This window comes from Oncorhynchus clarkii, chromosome 15, assembly GCF_045791955.1.
Source record: "Oncorhynchus clarkii lewisi isolate Uvic-CL-2024 chromosome 15, UVic_Ocla_1.0, whole genome shotgun sequence".
NCBI classification, from domain to species: Eukaryota; Metazoa; Chordata; class Actinopteri; order Salmoniformes; family Salmonidae; genus Oncorhynchus; species Oncorhynchus clarkii.
The window spans coordinates 37,070,962-37,084,259 of record NC_092161.1 but is presented as its reverse complement, the minus strand read 5'-3'; the positions used below and the strand labels follow the sequence as shown (position 1 = coordinate 37,084,259).

Below are 13,298 nucleotides of genomic sequence, written 5' to 3'. Positions count from 1 at the left end.
CCACCCACTGCAATGTAGGGCTGGGCAATTGTTCAAATTAATTAGAATTTATATTTGTGTGATATTTCAAAAGCCTGTATCGCAAGAATCAAGGTTGTGTTATTTTCCCTTTTTATGAGAGTTTGTGTCTGCTTGTTCTCATGTTGTATTTTTGGTCTCGTCTCATTTGCTTCTCCATGCTGTGTGTACCATCCCCATTCACACCAGAGATGTTTATATAATGACAAGATTTTTTTTATTTTTATGTAACCTTTATTTAGTCAGTTAAGAACAAAATCGTATTTACAATGACTGCCTACCCCGGTCAAACCATAATGATGCAAGGCCAATTCTGCGCCACCCAATCACGGCCGGTTGTGATACAGCCTGGAATCAAACCAGGGTCTGTAGTGACGCCTCTAGCACTGAGATGTAATGCCTCAGAACGCTGCACTACTCGAGAGATGTACGTCTCCGCACTTACAATTTAAGTTGTCCCAAAGCGACAAGATTATTCCAAAATAAGCCCATAGAAACACATTGCCCTTATTTTGAACATATTTTAGCAAGGGAAACCTCTCGCTCCACCTCTTCGGTTTATACACAAAGCCCATCCCCCTCTCTCACTCCAAAGTTGAGACTCTAATGTAACAGCAGAAGACTGATCAGGGTCTCCATCCTCGCTCTCCATCACCGCTAAATTATATATATATATATATTTAAAAACTGATGGCGGAATAGATGCGGACGGAGAGGAGCAGGTGAGTGAGGGCTGGTAGGGGATGCAGCTGGCTGTTCACAGCTGCCACACATGATATGTACGTGAAAGTGAAGTGGACATTATTGGAGCGGTGCATACGAGACTAGTTGCTGTTCCTTCAACAATTAAACAGAACCTATAAACCCATGAACATTTTATAACAGGCGCCAGCGGGTTCTTTAGATAGGTAGGGACAAGTTATTTTATATAAAGTTTTGGTACCGTGATACAACCGTGGGACTGGTATACCGTGCAACACTAGTAGAGACCCTACTGAGTATTTTCCACACCTCTTTAGCTGAGACAGGTAGACCAGTTCTCACTACTATTGGTCACATACGCACGGTTAGCTGACGTTAATGTGAGTGTAGCGAAATTATTGTGCTTCTAGTTCTGAACATGCAGTAATATTTAACAAGTAATCTAACAATTTCACAACACCTACCTTATACACACAAGTGTAAAGGAATGAACAAGAATATGTACATATAAATATATGTATGAGCGATGGCCGAACGGCATAGACAGGATGCAGTAGACAGTATATACATATGAGATGAGTAATGTAGGGCATATAAACATTATATAAAGTGGCATTGTTTAAAGTGGCTAGTGATACATTTATTACATCCAATTTGTAATTATTAAAGTGGCTAGAGATTTGAGTTAGTATGTTGGCAGAAGCCACTAAATGTTAGTGATGGCTGTTTAACTTCTTTGGGACTGGGGGGCAGTATTGAGTATCTTGGATGAATAAGGTGCCCAGAGTAAACTGCCTGCTACTCAGGCTCAGCTAATATATGCATATTATTAGTAGATTTGGATAGAAAACACTCTGAAGTTTCTAAAACTGTTTGAATGATGTCTGTGAGTATAACAGAACTCCTATGGCAGGCAAAAACCTGAGAAAAAAATCCAACCAGTAGTTTTTCCAACTCATGCCCTATTGAAGATACAGTGGGATATTGGTCATGTTGCACTTCCTAAGGCTTCCACTAGATGTCAACAGTCTTTAGAACCTTGTTTGAAGCTTCTACTGTGAAGTGGGGGCTCATAAGGGCTGTTTGAGCAGAGTCTGGCAGAGTGCCATGAGCTCGTTCACAGTAGAGAGCGAGCTCTTTTCCATTGCATTTCTGAAGACAAAGGAATTCTCCGGTTGGAACATTATTGAATATTTATGATAAAAACATCCTAAAGATTGATTCTATACTTCGTTTGACATGTTTCTACGAACTGTAATATAACTTTGTCTGAACTTTAGCATGGACTTGCCGGGGCGTCGTGATTTTGGATTGTGTACTAAATTATTGATGTGGCTCTCTGCAAAATCACTGGATGTTTTGGAACCACTGAACATAATGCGCCAAACAAAACATACATGTATTGTGTAACATGAAGTCCTATGAGTGTCATCTGATGAAGATCAAAGGTTAGTGATTAATTTAATATCTTTGTGCTTTTTGTGACTCCTCTCTCTGGCTGGAAAAATGGCTGTGTTTTTCCTGTGACTTGGCTCTGACCTAACAATCGTTTGGTTTGCTTTCGCTGTAAAGCCTTTTTGAAATCGGACACTGTGGCTGGATTAACGAGAAGTCTATCATTAAAATGGTGTAAAATACTTGTATGCTTGAGGAATTTTAATTATGAGACTTGTTGTTTTGAATTTGGCGCCCTGCACTTTCCCTGGCTGCTGTTGAGATGGGACGCTACCGTCCCGAATATCCCAGAGAGGTTAACAGTCTGATGGCCTTGAAATAGAAGCTGTTTTTCAGTCTCTCGGTCCCAGCTTTGATGCACCTGTACTGACCTTGCCTTCTGGATGATAGTGGGGTGAACGGGCAGTGGCTCGCGTGGTTGTTGTCCTTGATTATTTTTTGGGCCTTCCTGTGACATCGGGTGGCGTAGGTGTCCTGGAGGGCAGGTAGTTTGCCCCCGGTGATGCGTTGCGCAGACCTCACTACCCTCTGGAGAGCCTTGGGGTTGTGGGCGACAGGATGCTCTCGATTGTGCATCTGTAAAAGTTTGTGAGTGTTATTGGTGACAAGCCAAATTTCTTCAGCCCCTTGAAGTTGAAAAGGCGCTGTTGCGCCTTCTTTATACCCTGTCTGTGTGGGTGGACCATTTCAGTTTGTCCATGATGTGTACGCCGAGGAACTTAAAACCGATGTGGATAGGGGGCTGCTCCCTCTGCTGTTTCCTGAAGTCCACGATCATCCCCTTTGTTTTGTTGACATTGAGTGTGCGCGGTTATTTTCCTGACACCACACTCCAAGGGCCCTCACCTCCTCTCTGTAGACAGTCTCGTCGTTGTTGGTAATCAAGCCTACCACTGTAGTGTCGTCTGCAAACTTGATGATTGAGTTGGAGGTGTGCATGGCCACGCAGTCATGGGTGAAGAGGGAGTACAGGAGAGGGCTAAGAATGCACACTTGTGGGGCCCCAGTGTTGAGGATCAGCGGAGTGGAGATGTTGTTTCCTACCCTCACCACCTGGGTGCGGCTGGGGATGTAGTCTGGGCCGGCGGCCTTGCGAGGGTTAACACGTTTAAATGTTTTACTCACGTAGGCTGCGGTGAAGGAGGGTCAGCAGGTTTTGGTAGCGGACCGTGTCGGTGGCCCGCTTCTTTTTGTAGTCTGTGATTTGACTGTAGACCCTGCCACATACCTCTCGTGTCTGAGCCGTTGAATTGCGACTCTACTTTGTCTCTATACTGACGCTTAGCTTGTTTGATTGCCGCGGAGGGAATTGCTACACAGTTTGTATTTGGCCATGTTTTCAGTCACCTCGCCCTGATTAAAAGCAGTGGTTTGCGCTTTCAGTCTTGCACGAATGCTCCCATCAATCCACGGTTTCTGGTTGGGGAAGGTTTTAATTGTCGCCGTGGGTACAACATCACAGATACACTTGCTAATAAACTCGCTCACCAAATCAGCTTATACTTCCGATTAATCGGAATGGCTGATTTAATTAGGGCCAATTTCAAGTTCATAACAATCAGATTTTTTTTTACACCTTTAACTAGGCAAGTCAATTAAGAACACATCCTTATTTTCAATGAAGGCTAGGAACGGTGGGTTAACTGCCTTGTTCAGAGGCAGAACGACAGATTTTTACCTTGTCAGCTCGGATTCAATCTTGCAGTTAACTAGTCCAACGCCCTAACCACCTGCCTCCCATTGCACTCCACGAGGAGCCTGCCTGTTACGCGAATGCAGTAAGAAGCCATGGTAAGTTGCTAGCTAGCATTAAACTTATCTTAGAAAATCTATCAATCAATCATAATCACAAGTTAACTACACATGGTTGATGATATTACTAGTTTATCTAGCGTGTCCTGCGCTGCATATAATCGATGCGGTGCGCATTCGCGAAAAAGGACTGTTGTTGCTCCAACGTGTACCTTACCATAAACACCAATGCCGTTCTTAAAATCAATGCACAATAATATTTAGTTAATATTTCCCGCTAACATGAATTTATTTTAACTAGGGAAATTGCGTTGGTGGATGGAGCGAGACATGGTGTCCCAGATGTGCTCAATTGGATTCAGGTCTGGGGAACAGGCGGGCCAGTCCATAGCATCAATGCCTTCCTCTTGCAGGAACTGCTGACACACTCCAGCCACATGAGGTTTAGCATTGTCTTGCATTAGGAGGAACCCAGATCCAACCGCACCAGCATATGGTCTCACAAGGGGTCTGAGGATCTCATCTCGGTACCTAATGGCAGTCAGGCTACCTCTGGCGAGCACATGGAGGGCTTTGCGGCCCCCCCAAAGAAATGCCACCCCACACCATGACTGAGCCAGCGCCAAACCGGTCATGCTGGAGGATGTTGCAGGCAGCAGAACGTTCTCCACGGCGTCTCTAAACTCTGTCACATCTGTCACATGTGCTCAGTGTGAACCTGCTTTCATCTGTGAAGAGCACAGGGCGCCAGTGGCAAATTTGCCAATCATGGTGTTCTCTGGCAAATGCCAAACGTCCTGCACGGTGTTGGGCTGTAAGCACAACCCCCACCTGTGGACGTCGGGCCCTCATACCACCCTCATGGAGTCTGCATGTATCTGCTCAAACGGTCAGAAACACATTTGTGGCCTGCTGGAGGTCATTTTGCAAGGCTCTGGCAGTGCTCCTCCTTGCACAAAGGCGGAGGTAGCGGTCCTGCTGCTGGGTTGTTGCCCTCCTACGGCCTCCTCCACGTCTCCTGATGTACTGGCCTGTCTTCTGGTAGCGCCTCCATGCTCTGGACACTACGCTGACAGACACAGCAAACCTTCTTGCCACAGCTCGCATTGATGTGCCATCCTGGATAAGCTGCACTACCTGAGCCACTTGTGTGGGTTGTAGACTCTGTCTCATGCTACCACTAGAGTGAAAGCACCGCCAGCATTCAAAAGTGACCAAAACATCAGCCAGGAAGCATAGAAACTGAGAAGTGGTCTGTGGTCACCACCTGCAGAACCACTCCTTTATTGGGGGTGTCTTGCTAATTGCCTATAATTGCCACCTGTTGTCTAATCCATTTGCACAACAGCATGTGAAATGTATTGTCAATCAGTGTTGCTTCCTAAGTGGACAGTTTGATTTCACAGAAGTGTGATTGACTTGGGCGTTACATTGTGTTGTTTAAGTGTTCCCTTTATTTTTTTGAGCAGTGTATATATTTTTAAACTGCATATTTAGCTAAAAGAAATCCAGGTTAACAGGCAATTTTGACCAGGTGAAATGGTGTCACTTCTCTTGCGTTCATGGCACGCAGGGTCAGGGTATATGCAACCGTTTGGGCCACCTGGCTCGTTGAAAACTCATTTGTACAGTGTAACAGCAATATTTAGACTTATGGATGGTTAGATAAAATACAAAAACGGTTCCGTATTTCACTGAAAGAATAAACATTTTGTTTTTGAAATTATAGTTTCCGGATTCAACCATATTAATGACCAAAGGCTCGTATTTCTGTGTGTTATGTTATAATTAAGTCTATGATTTGATATTTGATAGAGCAATCTGACTGAGCGATGGTAGGCAGCAGCAGGCTCGTAAGCATTCATTCAAATAGCACTTTTGTGCGTTTTGCCAGCAGCTCTTCGCTGTGCTTCAAGCATTGCGCTGTTTATGACTTCAAGCCTATCAACTCCCGAGATTAGGCTGGTGTAACCGATGTGAAATGGCTAGCTAGTTAGTGGGATGCGCGCTAATAGCATTTCAGACATCACTCGCTCTGAGACTTGGAGTGGTTGTTCTGCAAGGGCCGTGATTTTGTGGAGCGATGGGTAACGATGCTTCGAGGGTGGATGTTGTCGATGTGTTCCTGGTTTGAGTCCAGGTAGAGGCGAGAGGGACGGAAGCTATACTGTGACACTGACAATACTAAAGTGCCTATAAGAACATCCAATAGTCAAAAGGTATATGAAATACAAGTGGTATAGAGAGAAATAGTCCTATAAATACTATAATAACTACAACCTAAAACTTCTTACCTGGGAATATTGTAGTCTCATGTTAAAAGGAACCACCAGCTTGCATATGTTCTCATGTTCTGAGCAAGGAACTGAAACGTTCGCTTTCTTACATGGCACATATTGCACTTTTACATTCTTCTCCAACACTTTATTTTTGCATTATTTAAATCAAATTGAACAGGTTTCATTATTTATTTGAGGCTAAATTGATTTTATTGATGTATTATATTAACTTAAAATAAGTGTTCATTCAGTATTGTTGTAATTGTCATTATTACAAATAAATAAATATATATATATAATTTTTTTTAATGGCCAATTAATTGGTATAGGCTTTTTTGGTCCTCCAATAATCGGTATCGGTGTTGAAAAATTATAAAATCGGTCGACCTCTAGCTTATACAGTGGGGAGAACAAGTATTTGATAACCTGCAAAATCGGCAGTGTTTTCTACTTCCAAAGCATGTAGAGGTCTGTAATTTTTATCATAGGTACACTTCAACTGTGAGAGACGGAATCTAAAACAAAAATCCAGAAAATCACATTGTATGATTTTTAAGTAATTAATTTGCATTTTATTGCATGACATTAGTATTTGATCACCTACCAACCAGTAAGAATTCCGTCTCTCACAGATCTGTTAGTTTCTCAACTCGTCACCTGTATAAAAGACACCTGTCCACACACTCAATCAAACAGACTCCAACCTCTCCACAATGGCCAAGACCAGAGAGCTGTGTAAGGACATCAGGGATAAAATTGTAGACATGCGAAAGGCTGGGATGGGCTACAGGACAATAGGCAAGCAGCTTGGTGAGAAGGCAACAACTGTTGGCGCAATTATTTAAAAAAATGGAAGAAGTTAAAGATGACGGTCAATCACCCTCGGTCTGGGGCTCCATGCAAGATCTCACCTTGTGGGGCATCAATGATCATGAGGAAGGTGAGGGATCAGCCCAGAACTACACGGCAGAACCTGGTCAATGACCTGAAGAGAGCTGGGACCACAGTCTCAAAGAAAACCATTAGTAACACACTACGCCGTCATGGATTAAAATCCTGCAGCGCACGCAAGGTCCCCCTGCTCAAACCAGCACATGTCCAGGCCCGTCTGAAGTCTGCCAATGACCATCTGGATGATCCAGAGGAGGAATGGGAGAAGGTCATGTGGTCTGATAAGACAAAAATAGAGCTTTTTGGTCTAAACTCCACTCGCCGTGTTTGGAGGAAGAAGAAGGATGAGTACAACCCCAAGAACACCATCCCAACCGTGAAGCATGGAGGTGGAAACATCATTCTTTGGGGATGCTTTTCTGCAAAGGGGACAGGACGACTGCACTGTATTGAGGGAAGGATGGATGGGGCCATGTATCACAAGATCTTGGCCAACAACCTCCTTCCCTCAGTAAGAGCATTGAAGATGGGTCGTGGCTGTGTCTTCCAGAATGACAACGACCCGAAACACACAGCCAGGGCAACTAAGGAGTGGCTCCGCAAGAAGCATCTCAAGGTCCTGGAGTGGCCTAGCCAGTCTCCAGACCTGAACCCAATAGAAAAATCTTTGGAGGGAGCTGAAAATCCGTATTGCCCAGCGACAGCCTCAAAACCTGAAGGATCTGGAGAAGGTCTGTATGGAGGAGTGGGCCAAAATCCCTGCTGCAGTGTGTGCAATAACTACAGGAAACGTATGATCTCTGTAATTGCAAACAAAGGTTTCTGTACCAAAATATTAAGTTCTGCTTTTCTGATGTATCAAATACTTATGTCATGCCATAAAATGCAAAATAATTACTTAAAAATCATACAAATATGATTTTCTGGATTTTTGTTTTAGATTCCGTCTCTCACAGTTGAAGTGTTCCTATGATAAAAATGACAGACCTCTACATGCTTTGTAAGTAGGAAAACCTGCAAAATCGGCAGTGTATCCAATACTTGTTCTCCTCACTGTACATCAATGTTGTTGTTCGATGCTATCCGGAACATATCCCAGTCCACGTGATCGAAGCAATCTTGAAGCGTGGAATCAGATTATTCAACGCTGGTCCGACCAGACCTGAGCATGGGCGTTTCTGTCAATAGGCTGGGAGCAACAAAATGGAGTCGTGGTCAGATTTGGTGAAAGAAGGGCGAGGGAGGGCTTTGCATGCGTTGCGGAAGTTAGAGTAACAATGATCCAGAATTTTTCCAGCCCGGGTCGCGCATTTGAAATGGTGATAAAAATTTAGGGAGCCTTGTTTTCAGATTAGCCTTGTTAAAATCCCCAGCCTCAGGATGTTGTTTCCAGTTTACATAGAGCCCAATTAAGTTCTTTCAGGGCCGTTGAGGTGTCTGCTGGGGTGTACACGACTGATTATAAATCGAAGAGAATTCTCTTGGTCGATAATGCGGTCAGCATTTGATTGTAAGAAATTCTAAGTCAGGTGAACAAAAGGACTTGAGTTCCTGTATGTTGTTATGATCACACCACACTCGTTAATCATATTAATCACATTCTGGGATTTTTTATTTCAGTTCATAAAACATGGGACTAACACGTTACATGTTGCGTTTACATTTTTGTTCAATATATTACACAGTTAACAGTATGAAGTTAATGTGTTGTATTGAGTAGAAGTATGAATATCAGTGCCAGATGTGTAGCACATGAGCATTACGTTTAGAAAACGGGAACAAGGCGAACAGGACGCGAGACCACTGAATTCCCCCCCGTGGTATTGTGATACTTCACCTGGTATCGTAAGTAAAATGTTGGCATCTACTCAACAAATATTGTTTGTTTTTGAAGGGTACTGTTGCACAGCCTGCTGCTGGCTTTTCACTCCACCCCCATAGCCCCCAATGCATTACACTATAGACTGTACATAGAATACATATTGGCTTGTAGCTAAAATTGGGTGGGAAATACTCAGTGGGGTCTCTACCAACCAAATATGGGTAGTTTGAAGGGGACTGTGTCATACATATCCCTATCTCCAACCCCTCCATAGCCCCCAATGCAATTCATTGTAATAGATTTATACATATTGGCATGTAGAGAGAGAACTTTTCTACCCATCTCAGCTAAAGTGGGGTGGGAAATAATCAGTCCCCCTGAAAAACGAACCATATTTGTGGTTATTTTTTGTCGTTATTCACTGTCACTATTAAAACATTTCTTATCTTTAACTTTTTTTTTCATTTAGCAGATGCGCGTATTCAGAGTGACTTACAGTAGTGAGTGTATACATTTCTGCATTGTACAACTCTGCATTGTTGGAAAATAACCGGTAAGTAAGCATTTCGCTGTTAGTCTACACCTGTTGTTTACAAAGTACAATTTTTTTTGATAGATAAGTAGAATCAAAAGTATTAAACGATTCAGCTAGTAGCTAGCTAGTTATTTTTTATTTAAAATAAAGGTTCAGGGATACTGATACCAAGGTCTCTTACAGATGGGCCCTGAATTACATCAATTACAAAAGATACACACAAAATATAAAATGCATGCAGAAAGACAAACACTGTCATAAAATACAAACACATTCATCAGTAATAAGATCCTCTATTAGCTTTCTGAATTGCCCTTAAGGTACTAAAACATCAAATGTAAGAACATTTAAGATGGTTTTCTTGGACCTTAGTTGTGGAACAAAAAGCTGATTTTACTTAACTCAGTAGAGACAACTGGAATATCAAGATTTCGATAGATACCCGAGACCACGTGTGTTACTCGTATGTCCAAATGTTTAGTAAAGATGTTAGGTACAGTGGGACTTTTTGTAAAAGGGCTTTATAAATGAAAACACACTAAATGACCAAAAGTATGTTGAAACATGCTTGTCAAAACTCTCATTCAAAAATCATGGGCCTTAATATAGAGTCCCCCTTTGCTGCTATAACAACCCCCCCACACTCGATGTTGGAACATTACTGCGGGAACTTGCTTCCATTCAGCCACAAGAGCATTAGTGAAGTCGGGCACGGGTGTCGGCGATTAGGCCTGACTCAAAGTAGGCATTCCAATTCATCCCAAAGGTGTTTGATGGGGTCGAGGATCTGTGCAGGCCAGTCAAGTTCTTCCACACCGATCTCGACAAACCATTTCTGTATGGACCACACTTTGTGCACGGGGGGCATTGTCATGCTGAAACAGAAAAGGGTCTTCCCCAAACTGTTGCCACAAGGCTGGAAGCACAGAATCATCTAGAATGTCATTGTACACTGTAAAGTTAAGAATTCCCTTCACTGGAACTAAGGGGCCAAGTCCGAACCATGAAAAAAATCCACCAAACTTTACAGCTGGCACTATGCATGCATTGGGGAATGTAGAGTTCTCCTGGCATCCACCAAACCCAGATTACTCTGTCGGACTGCCAGATGGTGAAGCGTGATTCATCACTCCAGAGAACGTGTTGATCTTAGGCTTGTGCGTGGTTGCTCGGATATGGAAACCAATTTCATGATGCTCCCAACGAACAGTTCTTGTTCTGACGTTGCATCCAGAGACAGCTTGGTACTCGGAAGCGAGTGTTGCAACCGAGGACAGACTACTTTTACGCGCTACAGCACTCGGCAGTCCTGTTCTGTGAGCTTGTGTGGTCTACCACTTTGTGGCTGAGCCATTGTTGCTCCTAGACGTTTCTACTTCACAATAACAGCACTTACAGTCGATGGGGGCAGCTCTAGTAGGGCAGAATTTTTTAGGAACTGACTTGTTGGAAAGAAGGAATCCTATGACGGTGCCACGTTGGAAGTCACTGAGCTCTTCAGTAAGGCCATTCTACTGCCAATGTTTGTCTATGGAGAATTCATAGCGGTGTGCACAATTCTATACACCTGTCAGCAACCGGTGTGGCTGAAATATCCGAATGTACTAATTTGAAGGCGTGTCCACATATATTACTAAACTATATATACACAGAAGTATCCATCAACCTACGTGACATCAAGGAGGGCCAACCAACTTTCTGGTAAAGAATGCAGTGTTCAGAGACACAAAATGGTACAAAAATATCGTACGTTAGCGAGATTTGCTTGGTGGTCACTTGACTTGGTTAAGAATGTCGAATAATTTGGCTAATTTGCAGTTATAAAAAAAAAGTACGTAACTAGCGCCGTTAGCTAGTTGACTGGCTAGGTAAGTTAGCTAACCAACTTGTCGAGTTAACGTTACGCCCACGATAAAAAAAAAATCTACATTTAATAACAGCTTTTCAATTCTTGACCTTAGCGAATGTTTGGTCACACAGTCCAGGCAAATGTTGCGGAGCTAACTTAGTTAGCTAACGTTCGTTTTTTCCAAGAACGAGGACAGTTAATGTTAACAGCTAAGTTAAATAACTTTACAAATGTATAGATGAATAAGAAATGTGCGTATCTAGCAGCCTAGATTGTGGGGAAGGGCATTTTATATCCAAGTTACTTTTACACCAGCGTTTTTAAAAACGAGAGTTGTGAATTAAGACATGGGCGTCGATAGCCAACGTCGTTAGCTTGCTAACATTAGCCAATGTCTTCCTTTTCTTTGACTAGTTACATTCAAAAACTTGTCAAATGTACATTACAATATTTATTCTAGTATATAGTCTAAGAGAGACAAACCCCACACTAGAAAATGAACTTACCAGAGAAACCACCAGGGAGGACGATGACAACTCTGGTCGACATGAGTCGAATATCCCAGCTAACGTTAGCCATAGGAAACCGTCCGCATTATTAGTTGCTAGCTTTAGCTCAGCAATCCACAAACACTATGCAGTATTTAGAACATAGCTACACATTTCTATCGGTTGTCATTGTAAATTTTGTGTTGTATCAATATTTTGCTGTCCAACATCAGAACTTGAAGGGATATCATAGCTGTTGCGAAAAATATGTCCAAAAAGATTACAGCTCAGCTGACCAAGCCAAAATTTGCATTGTCAAACAGACGGTTTGTGATTGGACAGTTTGAGTGGCACCAATCACCTGTGGCGACGATGAGCTCACTGTTGGTTTACTCCAGTGGACCTAGTAAAAACATCACTGAACTAGATTAATATTATATTCTACTTCATTAATTATTGATGAAGGCCAATAGTAAGACTGTGAAATGCGTGCATGTATTGGACTACAATTGAATTGTGTACACGTATGGCTCATTTGATGTAAATTCCCTGCAGCCAGACAATATACATGGAACATTTAATCTGACCTGATAATATGAATTTAGTGTGGAAATGTATTGCTGGAGCAGTAGTGTAGACACATTCATTTACCAGGCAGACAGACACAGTGACAATATTCCATATGAAATACATTGTTGCAATGAGATGCAACATTTTCCTTCCCCACTCAAGGTAAAGGAGTGTTTTGCAAATTTCTACCCCACTCCCACCCCCTCTCTCCCTTTCCCTTCACAGCTTTTTTTGTGCAAAGATCTGTCCTGCTTTCAGCTGCTTCTGGGATGGGCTAATGCTGCAGCCCATATTGCCCATCAGACACAGATGAGAGAGAGTCAGAGGAAGCATTTGAAATTATCTAGAAATAAACCTCCTCTTGACTGTAAAAACTTTGCATGTTACAGAGTTCTGTGCTAGCTAGATGTTTGCACCGTGTCACAGAGGGAGGGTAGAACATAGTGATTAATATCACATTCTCAGCAATGTCTTCAGCAGCCATCTGGGTTTATACAAATGTTTATGAGAAATTTACTGTAACAATTCTGTGTCATGTGATCACAAAGAGATCCCTCTTTAGCACTGCCCTGTGGTTTACAGTGAGACAGTCTAGGAGAGATGATTGTGGCTGAGACAGGTCAATGGGTTTGTAAAGGAGAGACTAAACTGTGTCCCAAATGGCACCCTATTTCTATTTCTTACATACCATTTGGGACACAGATTTAGTCTCTCCTTTACAAACCCATTGACCTGTCTCAGCCACAATCATCTCTCCTAGACTGTTCTCAAATATAATTATTTCAAGATTGCTCTGGTGTACTTTTATAAAGAATATCTTCAGTGTGGTAATTGTTATTACCGAGAATGAATATAAAAACTTTGGGAGCCAAGCTATTCTGAAGAGGTTTATTTTACCTGTAATATTTATGGGAAGATTGTTCCATTTAATTAGATC

The 13,298-nt window shown here is 42.5% G+C and overlaps 1 protein-coding gene across 1 annotated transcript in view; it reads right to left on the bottom strand.

The window, feature by feature from the left end:
* Positions 1-12,107, bottom strand: part of LOC139367236 (enhancer of polycomb homolog 1-like) — a 73,143-nt gene extending 61,036 nt beyond the window's left edge. The window contains exon 1 of the mRNA XM_071105465.1: positions 11,810-12,107. The gene's annotated coding sequence lies outside the window, so the exon portion shown is untranslated. The remainder of the gene's footprint in view (positions 1-11,809) is intronic.
* Positions 12,108-13,298: the final 1,191 nt, after the last annotated feature.